Genomic DNA, 14,070 nt, shown 5'->3' with positions numbered 1-14,070 from the left:
CTGATCCTGCCTCACCGCTAATTGCATGATGGGGTCTACTTCCAGATAGTGTTTACTGTTTACCCATTGCAAAATGCGCCCGGAGAGCAAAGAGATGAGGTAAACGCTATGTTTGCTTGAATTTTGTGAGAGGGATGCAGAAGCTTGTTCTTCATGTGATTCAACTTCACTGTATCCCATTGTGGGTCCAAGAACACTATTGTCAAGATTACACTCTCCTGACGCACCCAGCTATACGTCACTTAAGGCCATTGCACACTGAGTCCGAAATTTTCGTATGCGTTTTTTCGTGTTTGTCAGCCTAAAAATTCGTCACGCATAGAAACCTTGCACACTGAGTCCGATGTGTATTTATTAAACCTTTGCGGATAAAAACGCAAAAAATACAAAAATGGATTCGTCAAGCAATGAGGATGATTTTGTTGCCCTCTTTCTTCTTAAAAAGAGAAAAAGAAAGAGGAAATATTGGGTCCATCCAATCCTGAGAATGCGCCGAGAGGAAGGAGAGTTTCACCTCCTTATCAATGAGTTGCGAAATTATCCCGAACGATTCAAAATTTACCTCAGAATGTCAGTGGAACAGTTTGATGCTTTGCTAGCGATATTGGAGCCACATATTAAAAAGAAGACCATCAATTTCCGTGAACCAATCGATCCTGAACAGAGACTGGCAGTAGGCCTATGGACTTTTTGGTATTTGGTATTGTATTTTTTTACAGTCTAGACTCTATGGTATGGACAGACACATACACACACACACATGGCCGGCGGAAGCGCTGGGCAGACAGAACCGAACAGCTGGATTTTGTCATTCACTTAACCTCTCAAAATACTGGCTGTGGATGTGAAAAACGCAGAAAATCGAACCCGATCCGAATTTTTTTATTACGGACGAAAGTTTCGTAGACAGTGTGCAAGCGTGATTGACATAAGGTGAGGTCGTTTTTTTTTTTTTTTTTTTTTTTTTACGTGCGAAAATTTCGGATGCGAATTTCGGACTCAGTGTGCAATGGCCTTTACACAAAAGAAAGACTCTTCATGACCAATTTGACACTTCCAGTGTATTTATCTGGATGTTCATGTTCATTAAGGCCACATTTACACATAGCCGGGTATTTACAGAAACGAATATCCCCCCCTCCGTTAAAATTGTGCTCACAACCCGCATAAATACGCCGTTGAGCGCCATCATAACTATGCCAAACCTAGGGGCGGCAGTGTAGGAAGAAGGATAAAGCCATGCAAGCCAATAAGAATCCTCAGAATCGACAAGAGAGGATCTAAAACCCCGTTTCTCCCAGTTGACATGGCAACACATAACCGGCGTTTTCAGAAATCTCAACTTTGGCTGGAGTTTTTAGAAATAATCGTTTTCTGTGATAAAAACGGGGTTTTCGTGTAAATGAGAGGCCAAACCGCAGGGAGATATCTGCGTCTTCCCTTCATGTAAACGGGGCCTAAGATCCGGGGAGTTGCCTGGCCACAGATCCAAAATGTCAATGTAATGAACACCGAGCCATTTCATTATGATGTGATGTAACTTGACATGAAGGCCAAGTATGGTAGCCCATGCTCGGAATTTGGTCTCTGCCTTTAAACCATACAAGTTAGTCCACACACATTAGGAGTAGTGAGTAGTGAACACACACACACCCGAAGCACTCAGCCATTTGCTGTCCACGGGTTCCCCAATTATCACTCCTGCCTTGTGACATGGTGGTCCATCATGCTGGAAAATGCAAGGATCATCATCAAATTGCTGATCGGCAGAATTGACTCCACGCAGGGAGTTTGATTGACAGGCAATCTGACAAATAATAATCCACCGAATATGCCATTTTTGTCCGACAAAGCAGTTAGGAGAGTTAGTAGATTAACGTTGGAGGATTTGAACTTAAAAAACGGTGTGTACTGACGTCTATCCACGGTTAAAACAGCATTCCTTCTGATGTTCATTCATGTTTATTTGATGATATACATTAACTAGAAGGAAGAGATGATCAGTTCACGAGCAGCTTTAACTGAGGCTCTTTGCAAATGGTCAATTGTGAGAGAACCCTTGAATGAAAAGCAAGCAACCACACACATAGATGGTCTCAGAATGCATTACTGTTGGCACGACACAGGATTCATGGTAGCGTTCCCCTATTCTTCTCCGGACAATTGATTTTCCAAATGTCCCATACAGTTGGAACGGGGCTTCATCAATTCACCACCTGTTACCCCATCATTTCAGTTCAATCACCCAATACACAATGGCCCTCATTTATCAAAAGTGCGTACACCAAATTTCCAGCGTACACCCAAAACCACGGTGACTTTGAGATTTATCAATATGGACGTTGGCGTACGGCACGCTCAAATCCTACGCCAGCTCAGGAGGTGGTGTACGCACGTTTTGAGTGCGGGAATGCGCAGAAAAACAATTCCTAACACCACAAAACGCACTGACAAACTAAAAGATATGATATATTATGACCCACTGTAAAAAAACAACAACATAATTATAAACTTCAGTATTTATTTTTGTGCAACATGGACTTCAATGTTTAATTTGTGTGACTTTACCAATTGCATTTGATTTGTAGGCATATGTATTCCTTCAGTTGCGAGCCTGTGCTCTTTACCTGACGTTTCAGGGTTAGGCCTGGCAGGTGCGCATAATTATTATTATTATTTTTTTATTATTATTATTTTGTCAGTCTGAATTAAGGCTTTCAATGACCAAAAAATAATTCAGACTGACAAAATAATAAAAATGACATTCTTCTTCTTTTAAATAATAATAATACAAATAATAATAATAATTAACAACATTCTTCTTCTAAATAACAATAAGCGTCATTAATAATAAAAAGAAGAATAATAAAAAGAAGAATGTTACAAATTGTCATGCAATTATTAATTTGAATGAATGGTACTCCACATCACATCATCATCACTATTGTACACCCCAATACATGTGACGTGATACGAAATTAAATGCTAATTGTTTCAAAACACATGCTGTAAAATAATGCATTGTGATAGGTTATTTGCTCATCCAAGTTTCTCTTCTTTGCCGTCTTCCGTGTGTCCATGGCGTAAAATGAGGGCGTGGGGGAAGCGGAGACTTGAATATATAGGGGCGTGTTATTCTAATGACGATCGTTTTCAGCCGCGGCATTTATCAAGGGCAGGTATTGCGTACACCTGGATTTCAACGGTACGCACAGCTTCATAAATCAGGCGATGAGAAGTAAGCATAATCTTATGCCAACATATACGCCCGTTTCTACGCAAGAATGATAAATGAGGGCCAGTGTGTTTGGGAAACGAAGCCTTGCTTAGATGACAGAGAAACAATCGGGAGTTATTTCGCAATAAACAAACCGTCAGTAAGATTTGTTTAATGAAATTAATATTTTTATTCAACAAGGATCGATGCATTAAATTGATCAAAAGTGACAGTCAAGGGTTTTACACTGTTAAAAGAAAAATCTGCTTCATATAAATGCTGTTCTTCAAATAATTCTGCATAAAATGTATCATGGTTTACACAAAAATATGAAACTGTTTTCAACATTGATAATAATAAGAAATGTTTCCTGAGCACTGAGCAGCAAATCAGCATATTAAAATGAAATATCATCATGACTGGAGTAATGATGCCGAAAATTCAGCTTTGATCACATGAATAAATTACAGTTTACTATGGCATAAAAAAACAGATAGCCTATGTTAAATTGTAATATTAAAGTTTTTACTGTATTTTTGATCAAATAAATGCAGAAGAGAATTAAAAATCTTACAGACCCCAAACTTTTGAACAGGCTAGTTCTAGTAGGCTAGTACTATAATTAGGGTAGTTTTGTAAAAGTCACTCACTAATTACAGGCGAGTTGAGAGCACAAATCACAAAATATTTAGGCCTAGTAGTCATGAAAACGTATTCAGATTTAGCATATTAATGATGCATTCACCTCATAAATCATGACACACTGCTCTAGAACAGGAAAGTGCATACAAGTTCAAGTGCATGCTTTTAAAATGAAAAAGTATCGGTATCGATATCGGCGATACTGGCCCTGTATTTACTTGGTATCGGATCGATACCGACATTTGCAGTATCGCCCATCACTAGTCTGCTCTGTTCAGTGAGCGGCTGAGAGGAGTAGCACATTCCGTTGACTGCACGCCAGCTGACATAGACACGAATGAGCTGCGCATGTGCACGCTGTGTTAGCAGGGACCAATCAGTGATCACATAACAGCTGCCTTCTCCTTGTTTTTAATTCAAACCATTTAATTTGACAGTTTTTTCCCTCAAACTCATATACGCACAATATAAATTCAACTTTATTAAACATATGAACATAATATAAATATAAAAGGCGGATGTATACACAAGCAAATATAAATACAAATACACACAGCTAGAACGTTTCAAACATTTAAAATAGCAAACATGTCAAACTCTAAGGTAGATTTACAAAAGTACAGGAAAGAATGGGAGTTAATTCCTGAATTTAAGGGGTGGCTGAAGCCCTATGTGGGCAATGACACAAGGGCTTACTTTCTGTACTGCAAGATTCATATACTGAAATTCTAAATTAATGCATTACAATTTAACTAAACCCATTCGATTTTAGATTTAGTCGACTAAAATCTTATTGTATTTCGTCGACTAAAACTAGAGTAAAACTAAAACAATTCAGATGACTAAAATCAGGGTTGCCAACTTTGGGACTTTGGCTGGAGTGAGACTCTGTAAAACGTCAGTGTACGTGCGTGCGCGCGGAGAATTTTTTTGGTAACCCTAACCCTAATTTTAAAAATGTCAGTCCTTGTTTACTTAGTATAAACCCTGATTTATGGGGAAAAAAACGAATAGAATGGAAACGTGTTTTCAAAATGTACAATTAATTTATTGATTGATATAAAAAAAATTAAGATCGAGGTGATTAAATAACAAACATGTAAAACAACAACATCAAAACAATAAGAAATCTCAAAACAAAAGGGACACATAATAGTTACTCCACCTCCCCAGAAAACCACAACACAAGTTTCACACATTAGGCCTGTTGTAGCCTATGCCACAGTGGCAGTGTTGGCCTGCTTCACTACATCTGCAGGGTTCAATCCGTTCATGAACCGTAATGCGTCTGTCACGTGACAAATGAACGAAAGACTCGGAAGGTTAAGTAAGTATGTTCCCTGTAAATTATTTTTGACTGCATTATATTGATTTCTTAATTCAGAATATGATAAAGACTGCGTAGGTGGATGTGTTTGTGGAATTTGTCATCCAAACTTTCAAACGCGCATCAGTGGCTCCGACTCCGAACTCTCTCTCTGAACTTTTCACACGCAACTGACGTACCAGGTTTCAGCGAATCAACGATCAGAGAATACTGCACAGAGAACGTTGTAGGCAGATGTTACAGCTGTGTGCCTTAAACTCCTCTCCTGTCATTAATACGCTGTGGTCTAGTTAGTATAGTCATCAACAGAAAATGAACGGATTGAGAGGGGAGAAACGTGGATTTTGGCGTGACATTTCTTGCGTGTGCGTGAGAGCGTGAGAGCGTGAGATTGATGCTGAAAGTGTGAGTGTCACGCCATATGCGTGAGAGTTGGCAACCCTGCTAAAATATGACTTAAACTAAAATGGCATTTTAGTCAAAAGACTATGACTAAAACTAAATCAAAATTTGCTGTCAAAATTAATATGTTGTAACCAACAGAAAGGATGATGTCTCATACAGACTTGACAATCAGCTGAAATCTCAATGTGACTTTTTGGGGAGGAATCCTTTGTGGCACACACAATGTCGTGCAAAGTACACAAATCGTAAAACTGTTGACCAGAAGAGGAAAAAAGTTAAAAAGCCAGAAGGCACTTCATTTGAAGCAGAATCTAATCCGGAGCCAGACAGCAGCAGGCCTACTAAAAAAAACATGGATGTCAATGCCACAGCCCATCAAACACAAGGAAGAGTGCTTCATTTGTGGAAGAGCATGCACGAGGATAATAGATGGGAGAGGGAATAGATCCCCCATTTTGATCGCCACTTATGACAGACAGAATTCAGTATGGGAAAAAGCAAACAAACTTGAAGATGAAGAGATACTACACAAGATTAATGGTCCTGTTGGAAACAGGTTTACTGATATGATTGTTGAGGACTTCCGATACCACAAGGAATGCATGACCAACTACCTGACAAAGCGTCTTCGTTCACAGGAAAAGACTAGTACTGCCACCACTCCATATGATGCTGCACTGAACCAACTCATATCTCGGATAGATGAGCCCCTTTTCAAAGTGAATGCCATATTCTTCGTTACAGCTTTGAGGGATGAATTCCGTAAATACTTGGAAAGCCATGGAGTTCATAATGTTACCTCATATAGATGTTAGTCCTTGATTTCCCGCCTTAGAAGGCACTATGAAGTAGGTGGCAATTGTAAAATAATGGTTGTGCCACAGAAAGGATGTTCTAGCCTGATTTGCTCAGCAAAAAAATGAATGTTGGCTGCATGCTCTCAAAGTTGAAGGAACTTAAGGAGAAAACTTAAGAGGCAGAGTATGAATAAGAAAGTGATGATGAGTTGACACCAGATGACACCATAGTCTCTTCCTACAACACTGCAAAGAGAATAAAGAAGGAGCTCCAGGACCAACGTAAGCAGGCCCTGAAGGAAGCAAGAGAAGCCAGAACAGCTCAAGCCAGTGGAAGTCACCAGACGCCTGGAAGTATGACTGAAGACCCGTCACTGCAGCTAGAGATATCATACCTGGAGGCATCCCGAAGAGTGAGCTCTAACCTGTATAACCACCTGGCATGGATGATAACAGATGCATCTCCAGACTTAGGTGAGGACGGCCGGGTGAAAGTCAGTCCTAAGCAGCAAGAACAAGTTCTCAACCTTGCCCAGGATGACCCCACACCAACGGTTAGTTTACCTCTACTGAAAACCCGCCAACCAGCCCTGGAATCTTCTCAGCCTTTTCAAACCAAGGAAAGCCACCTCAATCTAAAAGATCGTCAAAAGAGTCGCTCCATGGTTGGAGTTGAAACAGAGCCTAAGCTTCCTATGTGTCTAGCAGAACCTCTTGACCACCTGAGCATCCTCTGACATTTAGTGCATAGCTGCCTTACTGTACTATTGGAGGACCTGAAACCAAGTTGTGCTGCTCCAACATGGAGTTCATTCCAAGCGTTTCTCATCCCAGATACCATCCCTGCAACTTTGATCAGCTATGGTCCCTTCTTCCCAAAGTCACCAAAAAAACCCAGATGTGGTTGAACAGTCTGTTCAGTACTGCATGGATGTGTCGAGAAAACATGGTCAAGAGGATGCCATCATCACATGTGACCAAGCAATCTATTAGGTGGTTCTGAGTCTGCAAGAGAAGAACAAAGAGAAGTATGCCAAACTTGCGCAAACATCTTGCGCAAGGGTGGCTTCCATATTGCTCAGAATTTCCTTGGAGCCATTTGGCATTTGATGCAGTCCACTGGAATCGAAGACATCATGGTCGAAGCTGATGTCTGTCTCCGTGGAACAGCAAACAAAATCATCAGTGGGAAAGACTACTATGCAATGCTGCATGCCTACACTATGGTGTATGCAGCCATGTTTGCCCTACACTGGGAAGCATTTGCCAGACCTGTAGTGCATGTGTGTGCTTAGCAACAATGTCCAGCTACTCCTTGATGCCCTGTCAGAAGAGGAGGTAGAGAATGCAACTTCTGCGTGTGCTGATGCAACTGCCGGATCCAGGCCGTATCCAGATCTGATGAAGGACCTTCGCCTGGACCCGATGACAACGCAGTGCTGAAGTGCCAACTAGTCTCTCCCTATGGAGGATCCCTTTACCACTCTACAGATAAAGCATTGTCGGGAAAATTTGTTTCGCGTACCTACCCCGAAGTGACAAAATAAAATAAAATTCTGTATCAAAATTTATAAGGAAAGACCAGTACTTTGTTTAGGCTTGGTTTGTAGGGAATTACAAACCTGCGCACATATATTCAAACACACATAACTATAGATCCAATTCCTAATGCGCATGTGAACGCCATCAGCGTTTATCACAGGTTCGCGTTTAAAGTTTGTGTAGAGAGAATGGTGTCGTCTTGGTGGCCCCTAATTTAATAGCAAATTATCGTTGCGACGGAAGCGAATCAATCAAAACTAACTTTAGCTGGAAAATAACTTTATTAAAGAACCGCTATAAAGCCAAAACAATCTCTGTTACCTTAAATTACACGTTTATCTCTGTAAAGCTGCTTTGAAACAATCTACATTGTTAAAAGCGCTATATAAATGAAGATGACTTGACTTGACTTGACTAGACCAACTGAGAAAGCTGACATGTTTGATGGCTGAGTTTGATGAAGCACGTACCTCACCTACCACAGAGCTATGGCTAATGTACATGGATATGGTGATGATTCTTTGACGGTTCATCCATGCTGAGCGTGCAGGTCTGTGGGAGGAACACCTGGCTGAAGTGGAAAAGATGTTACCATACCTTGTAGCTGCTGGCCACTACAAGTACGTATCCTGCCTGCCCTACTACCTATAAGCTATGAGAAGCTTGCCTACCCTGGCGTCAAACGTTTATAGGGAATTCAAGGATGGGAAGTTCACTGTATGTATGTATGTGACACAGTGAGCTATCTGTACAGAAGAGGAAAAAGGCGGGCCTACACAACTGCTATTAAACACCTGACAGACCTTCTGCCGCTGTGCAGGTACGGTGACCCTGAGGAAAGCCTGGATGTTCAGGAAGAGGTTATAACAGCAGCACGGCGATACATGGTGTCATTCTTTGACAGGAGTGACTTTGGTGGTACTCTAGATGCACTGTGAGCCCATCTCTTTGTGAGCATCAAAGGAGACATACGTTGCCTTCCACCAACTGAAGATGCCTTCCTATTACACCTTCGGCGACATGCGCCGAGGGGTGCATAACCCACCCTGCCGGTCTTGTTTGCTGTCTCCTCAGGTGGTGAAGGTGAAGGTCTGTCCCCAGAGCAGTATCTGCAGTGTGCCACCCTCCTGATTATCCCACCTCACAGGGACATGCACCTAGTTAATTAAAGTTATGTTAAATTATTTTGTTCCGTTAAGGTTGTAATAGTTGTCATCTGAGGCAATAAAATAATGAAAGTCATTTTGCTGTATTATATTTCTTGTGTGACACATTTCCATTGGGAGAACGGTTATGTTGAAATTAAAAAGATGCCTAGGCCATGATGCTTGTGGACATTAAAAACCATATATCCAGTTAAATATCCAGTATGTCTTTCGGAATTTTGAGACTAGCCTAAAATTCTATTGAGGTTCTAAGCCTGTTGATCAACTAGTAGTGAAATCATCACAGATCCATTGATTTTGGTTGGATTTTTATGAATTTTTCTGTGGAATGAGTATTCTGTTTGGTGAAAAGAATGACATATTGACTGATGTCATAACTTGGGGGAAAAGTTGATTGCCAATGAAGTAATAATGAAAATATTGGGAAAAAGTGAGATTTTTTTGCATTAAAATGATGCAAAATCATGTAGAAATGTGTTTTAAGAGTTATTTTTTCAGTGGATGTTGTCAGCACATGTGTTCTGTGCATCTGGAATGCATTTAAATTTAATGCATTTTTCTGATAAAAAATAAGGGGTGCATACACTAAAATGGTCCAAAAAAAATTTGCGATATTTCCGGCAGAGCAGACCCTCCAATTATTGGTTCTTAGGGTCAAAGTTAACAGAAAAAACACAAATAAAAAGTATGGCAGACCATGTCAGGTTCAACCCATTTTATTGAGCTTTTGAGACTTTGGCTCCCCGACTAGGAGGAGAACACTGAGGCTATGGATCTTGTGGATTAAGATGAATTCGGTCTCAGTATTCTAATGGTGTGATCTGGAATCAATCCAAGAAAAGTTATTTTTTTTAAATAAAAAAATATTTTCCATTGTCTATGTACATAATTGTGGCACTCGTGTCTGCCAAATTATCACATATAAATGTGTGGTTCGGTTTAAATTATCAGATTATAAAATTAGATTAGATTGACTGAATTGTGAGAATTTTTCTGCAAATATGTACATAGTTTGTAAATGTGCAGAGTTTTTTTGTTGTTGCAAATATGCACACAGTTTGTTTACATATGCACATAATTTGTAAATGTGCCCAGATTTTTTTTGTAAAAATACACAGTTGATCTGTAAATGTGCACAGGTTTTTTTTTTGTAAATATTAACACAGTTTGCTTGTAAATGTGCCAAGGTTTGCTTTTGTTTTTGTTCATCTGCACATAATTTGTAAATGTGCAGTTTCTTTTCTATTTTTTTAAATATGTACATAGTTCGTTTTTAAATATATGTAATTAATTCAACCTAAGGTTTACCTTCTAGGGGCAGATTATCCTTAACGTCTCTGACTGGACCTGAATATCATTGTTGTGGCTTATAGGCCTATGCTGTGAGAGAATAAGAAACACATTCTGTGGAATCTAATTGTCTCTATGACAATATCAACGTACTGATAATATCACACTGATATGCTGTCTAACTGATATGTTAGCTGCTAACAGTTAGCAGATATGCTGTTGTCATCCCTTACGAAAAAAAAAGTATACTTCAAGTTCATTTTATGAAGTATACTTGAGTAATGTTCAAGTATATTTTTAAGTATACTTTATGTAGTAAGTATACTAATGTCAATATGTACTAGTAGTAAACTTGTAAGTGTACTATTTTAATACAGCTTGGGACTAAATTGGCCCACTTGAAGTATATAAAAGTATATGTTTAAGTATACTATAAGTGTAACAGTAGTAAACTTTAAGTGCACAACTAGTTCATAATTATGTTTCTCATTTGTAGCCTACTGCAAGTTAACTTATGAGTGTACTAGTAGTTTACTATTTTAATACTTGTAGCAACTTTGAAGTATACTCTCAGTAAACTACTAGTTTAGTAGTTTTATACAAGTTTTCTTTAAGTGAACTTAACATCATACTTATAGTTTACCATTTATATATCCATTTTGCCTTTTTAGTGTACTCTCAGTAAACTACTAGTTTAGTAGTACAAGTTTTCTTTAAGTGAACTTAACATTATACTTATAGTTTACTATTTATATACAATTTTTGCACTTGCAGTAGGCCTATACTACTATGTTAAAATTTTATTTTTTATACTTGAAAAATACGTTTAACTGTAGCTTCATGCATCATTTTTATCAACACTTGAATGTCGGTAAGTTTCATAAAGAAAGGCAACATTTTAAACAAAATAGTTGAGAAAAATCACATTTTTGTCAAAGACTACGCCTTGATCAGATTCAGAACGATGATCAAACACAGATGGAGTAGATCGAGTCCAACACCCCCACAGCTTCAGTCGTTTTCTCTTCATGGGTTAGCCTATGTTCCATTTCATTTGGAAACATTAAGTAGTTTTGATTTACAAACTGTTTAATGTTTGATGATTACATTATTTTACATTTGAGTGAGCAATCTTCTATCACTTGTTTCAGCTTCTTCTCCTGTGTTTTGATCCGGAGATTCTGTACTAGAAGATGTGTCATAGCGCCCCCTACCGTATAACAGTGAAAACATGGATCGCTGGAAAATACAGTCAGTGGTGGGGAAAGAGTAAAGTAGAATTAGAATAAATTCCTATGTGCACTACTAGTGGACTAGCCTACACAAAAATTCAGATATGCAGAATTAGAAAATATCGGTTTTATATCATTAGTTTAATCAATATTTTCAAACAACGTTTCATAAGACTGTATATGAAAAACTATGTAAAAAAAAAGAATATTTAATAGGCTACTCGATCAAAAGAGTTAACACAACTACAAGCCAAGTATACTTTGAATAATTAACCTTAAGTATATCTCGATCAAAAGATTGAGTACAAGTATAGGCCAAATATACTTGGACTTTTCTCAAGTCAAGTACACTTAAGTGTAATTAAGTATATTTCTGAGAAGTACATAAAGTATATTTTTGAGAAGTAAATCAAATGTAGACTGAAAGTATACTTTCTTATTTTTAGTTGAAAATAAGTATACTAATAGAACACTTGAATAAACTTATTTTCCATGCTTATTTTATTTACTCTATAAACTATTCCACCTGAAAGTTTGTTACTATATAAACCTGAACATGTTAAGTTTATATGACAGTGTGTAATATGTTTTTAAAAAAAGTATTTAATAAACTACTCAATCAAAATAATAAACACAAGTACAAGCCAAGAATACTTAGAATACTTAATTTTACTTTTAAGTATATCTCGATCAACAAGTATAGGCCAAATATACTTAGACTTTTCTGTCAGTATAAGTCAAGTACACTTAAGTGCAATTTGAAGTATATTTCTGAAAAGTACATAAAGTATATTTCTGAGAAGTACATAAAAAGTAGACTGAAAGTATACTTTCTAATTTTTTTGTTTAAAAGAAGTATACTAATAGCACACTTGAATAAACTTCTTTTTCGTAAGGGATATCTGTCTAGCAGATCTGCTGTCTTCAACTTACATGTATAGTGATTTTGTCCAACGACATCGAGGTTACAAATCCGGAAATTTGTCAGTGCTGTGGAAGTAACTGCTGGTTAACATGTAACGTTAGCCTAAGTGTTACGAACTGCTCCGAGACACGTAGGTTGAGATCCAAATGCAGTTTTAATTAAGGGGCAGTCTAGACATGTAATCCAATATACAGGGAATAGGTCAAAACCCAGGTAGGCAAAACAAACAAACAAACAAACAAACAAACAAACAAACAAACAAACAAACAAACAAACAAACAAACAAACAAACAAACAAACAAACAAACAAACAAACAAACAAACAAACAAACAAACAAACAAACAAACAAACAAACAAACAGGCAGGCAGGCAGGCAGGCAGGAGTCAGAGGCAAAAGAGTAATCCACGGAACAGGCAAGAAACCCAAAAACCAAGAGACATGAAACCAGGGAAAACGCTCTGAAATGCAGTGCAACAACATACAAAACTGTGCAGTGAGTGAATGAGTGAACATGGTATAAATAGGCTGAGACTAACAGGGTAATGAGACACAGGTGAATGCAATCAGTGAAGATGAGTCCGGGCAGTGAGCAGAAGACGACCCTTCAGGCGGCCAGGGCGGAGACGACCCTTCAGGCGGCCAGGGCGGAGACGACCCTTCAGGCGGCCAGGGAGGAGACGACCCTTCAGGCGGCCAGGGAGGAGACGACCCTTCAGGAGACCAGGGCGGAGCATACGGTTCAGGGGGACCTGTGCTGCGTTCCAGTCCAAAACTGTCATGCCCTTCACTCGCAAACTTCCCTCCGTCTCGTTCACTCGGATGTACGTCATTGTGAGTGCCCACTACTGGCGGAAACTGCAATGGGCTGAACTGGAACGTCCTAAGCCCTTGATCACTTGGAATCAGCTGTGGAGTTGATTTATTATTTACATTTTTTTTTCCTTTAAGAATTTGTTTAATGCAGCATCCAAATGTTTATGTGTGTTTGGGTTGTTTTAAACAAAAAACTTATTTTTTTCCCCATAGGAGTTCGGCAAAGACACACAATCTGTGTATTTTTGAGCTGAATTAAAAGGTTTATGCATGAAATTGTGAGTTATTTTGAATGTGCAATTACTATTTATTTATTATTTATTAAAAAAAATAAGTTTAATAACAAAAAATAAGAAATTAAATTAAGCATTTTGAATATATAAATAATTATAATTTATAATTATATATATATATATATATATATATATATATATATATATATATATATATATATATATATATATATATGTGTGTGTGTATATATATATATATATATATATATATATATATATATATACGTTTCTGGTCATTTTGACCCGCGACTCCGCGAGGGAAGGATTTGTTACCAAACGCAAGGGAGAAAACGAACCTGACTGTAGAGCGTGTGTTTCAGAGTTGGCAACCCTGTGATTAATTACCGGAGCTCCGCCCTAAAGATGTCCAGATTGCCTGTGAGTGCTAAATCAAGCTGTTCTGAATTATTAAGAGCGTT

General features: G+C 38.3%; 1 protein-coding gene across 1 annotated transcript in view; it reads left to right on the top strand.

Moving 5' to 3' along the window:
- Positions 1-14,070, top strand: part of LOC311276770 (pregnancy zone protein-like) — a 91,826-nt gene that overhangs the window by 26,882 nt on the left and 50,874 nt on the right. The window lies entirely within an intron of this gene.

This window comes from Rutilus rutilus (assembly GCF_951802725.1).
Source record: "Rutilus rutilus genome assembly, chromosome: 1".
NCBI classification, from domain to species: Eukaryota; Metazoa; Chordata; class Actinopteri; order Cypriniformes; family Leuciscidae; genus Rutilus; species Rutilus rutilus.
Note: the sequence above shows the minus strand (reverse complement) of the source record. Positions and strands in the feature narration are given on the sequence as shown.